Source organism: Limulus polyphemus, unplaced genomic scaffold, assembly GCF_000517525.1.
Source record: "Limulus polyphemus unplaced genomic scaffold, Limulus_polyphemus-2.1.2 Scaffold1813, whole genome shotgun sequence".
Taxonomy (NCBI): domain Eukaryota; kingdom Metazoa; phylum Arthropoda; class Merostomata; order Xiphosura; family Limulidae; genus Limulus; species Limulus polyphemus.
The window spans coordinates 36,588-39,760 of NW_013667423.1; the positions used below are offsets into that span (position 1 = coordinate 36,588).

Genomic DNA, 3,173 nt, shown 5'->3' on the forward strand with positions numbered 1-3,173 from the left:
ACAATATTCCTGTCAACAAGAAATTCTCACAGAAACCTGGCCCTAAATTAAAATCGTTACTAAACAAAAACTATTTAGAATCACACAATACTAACGTCATTTACAAAATAACATGCAACAACTGCTCAGAATTCTACATCGGAGAAACAGGAAGAAAATTGAAAACCAGATTGACAGAATACAATAAAAACCGTCCCATGTTTTTCACCATTACAACTCAAAAAACCATAGTATATCTATTAAAAACACAGTCATTTTAAACAAAGAACCCAACATAAACAAACGAAAAATCAAGGAATCCATCTTAATTGAACAAAACAACCCTACTCTAAACCAACACCCCGGGTCGCCAAGATGCCTCTTCTAAGTTTCGCAACAGTTCCGGTCATGTGACTTTTTGTTCAATACTGTATATATATCCGTGTCAGGGTAACTTACTTGTACCTGATGATGACAAAACCTTGTCGAAACGTCGTACATTTGCTGTTATGTTAAACTTATATTAAAGTTTTTCTTCATTACCCATTCAAGCCGTCTCCAGCCATTATTAGTTTAAGAAAACCTATCAAACTCAAAGGACGCCAAGGGAGCATGATTCAGCAGTTTTCGCCTCTTGTGCCTATTAAAAACTTAAAAATAAACAATAGTATTATACGTTCGTTGTGCAGTAAGTAAAGTCTAAAAGTGTAAGATTACAGCCTATACTTCGGTGTTATTATTTTAAACAGCTGAAACTGTGGCATACATTTTACAATTGTACTTAAATTTCTCTCATTCTTATCAAGTAATTTGTCAGCAAATGCTTACCCTCCAATCATGTAACAGTAACACTAACACATAACGTGTTATGTAGACAATGAAATCAAATATATCGTTAACACTAACAGCGAGAGTACTGATCTGATGAAACAATGCATTCTAATCTTCATAAGTAAGAAAAGTATATAATTGAATACTCATTACCGAATTGATTTTTAATTTTAATCCGTAGGTAGCTTGCTCTGATCAGAAAGAAGCGCTGATTTACACTGTGTACTCTAGCGACAGTGGACTCTTAAGTTGCACTCGCAAATACTTGATATAGGCCTAAACAAAGATATCGTTAAATTTTATATTAATATTATTACAGATTAGCAGACCTATCAATATTAACTAAGTTTGAAATAAAAATAAATTTATAAATATATTATTTAACTTAAAGCAATACACTGAATGCGAATTAAAAGTTCAAGCATAATTATTTTTAAATTTTGTACGTGTTATTGCATAGATGGTATAACTAGAAAAACACTGTTAGTTCTATTTTTCTTACACAAACTATAATCAGGATTAGAATGGGCTTGATTTTACATAAGGAAGCGAAGTAAAATCCTACCTTTCACTCTGATTCTGAACCTATCACTTGCAGCACGACAGCATTAAGTGTTCCCACTGTTTCTTTCTCGGGTAACACTAACTAAGAAAATAAAGCCGTAAGACCGAGTGCTGTAGTCACGTGACATACTAACTCTTACATCACAAGCTCTCAACCATAAATATCATTTTTAATCATAAAAGGGTCTCATAATATAAGATTGAAACCATACTCGTCATTCTTGACGGGTAGCTTGACGATGTTTCCATACTTGGGTGGTGTAAAAAATTGATTTGTTTGTTGTGAAGCAAAAAGTTATATAATCATCTTTTTCTGCTGTGCTCACTGCAGGATTCGAACCCTGAATTTTAGTGTTATAAGCCCTCAACTTTGTCGATGAGGAGGGTTCGAGGAAATGAAAGAATACAACACAATGCATTGAATAATAACTAAATATTTAAATAAATGCATTTGACATAGTTTTTAAAATTTTAACCAAATCCTATCTTGAAATATATATTTGCTTCGTTTTTGGTATTCTGTAATTTCGATAAAGTGACAGTCGTAAACACATCCGTGTGATGTTTCGTATTACAGGGTTGTCAAGAAAATACAAACTTTTTGCTATAATTGCAATAATGAAACAAATATTTGATTAAAAACCGTGTCCTAGTAGTTTTATATTTAATGTGGTAGTGTTATGTATCTGCTTATTTGTTAATTTCCGGTATAAATTCTTTCCGAGGAACTTCAGCGATACAAGTCCCTTCTTGATTAAAACAGTTTATTCTTTCTCGATATAGACTTTTAGTACACAGTAATTCCACAGTCAATACGTTTCTCGTCACCTTAAACTTAACAACTTTTATAATACACGCTATAAATCACAGCGATTCACAATCTCGGTAACTTTGCTCTCTACGAGTGCAAAACACACACTTGCTCGAAACATAATCATAAATTACCCCAAACTCACTGTACTACTGTTCGCTTTTTTAATCCTCTGGCTTTTCTCTGTCAGGCTTATATACTAACGAAGAGGCATCTTCAAAATTCGCGGAGTTCCCCGATAATTCGAGAAATTCAGTCACGCATGCGTCAGCAGCGTCACGTGACTTCCGCTGTCGTAACGGTAGTCTAATTTGTCATCTTTATACCTGATTAATACGAGATGAATGATCTAGGATCTTGTAACTGACAAGAACATTGAAATTCTTTTAAAAATAAACTTTATTTAAACGAGAATGTTTTATGTATTTGTATTTTCTGGTGTTAATCACATGGTCGATATTTATAGACTATATTTTACTTTATATCTGTATTGTTTTATTTAAAAATAAATATATCGTCAAGCCTGTAGTGTGTGTAATAATCAGAAAAGAAGTTAAATTATTTCTATTCCCCTACTTATACAAATACTGTTTATTCACAAAATATGAGACCTAAAACATTTAGTCTAGACTCTAGAACAGGGGTCACCAAACTACGAGGCCAGTTCATCCCGTCAGCCACTGCACTGTGCCACAAATGAGCTAAAATATAATTATTTATATGGAAATATCATAGATTGTAGATAAACTTACTATGTAAAAAAAATTAAAATAAGTGTAAGTAAAAATGTCCAAATTTGTCCAATCTGATTTTTGCATCTGACAGTAATATAAGTTTAGGAAAATCAGTGAAATAAAACATTCGGCAGCTTTTTGCGACTTTGGATATCAGAGCGCTTTTTGTGTAAGTACCTGCAATGAGAGTTCATTCCCGCAGTCACCTCTGCCTGCATTGTGTGTGCATCACAGAAGAGTTGGCATCCGTTTGC

The 3,173-nt window shown here is 33.2% G+C and overlaps 1 protein-coding gene across 1 annotated transcript in view; it reads right to left on the reverse strand.

Moving 5' to 3' along the window:
- The window catches only part of LOC106465023 (sulfide:quinone oxidoreductase, mitochondrial-like), a 23,758-nt gene extending 22,259 nt beyond the window's left edge, over positions 1-1,499 (reverse strand). Inside the window, exon 1 of the mRNA XM_013925212.2 lies at positions 1,376-1,499. The gene's annotated coding sequence lies outside the window, so the exon portion shown is untranslated. The remainder of the gene's footprint in view (positions 1-1,375) is intronic.
- Positions 1,500-3,173: the final 1,674 nt, after the last annotated feature.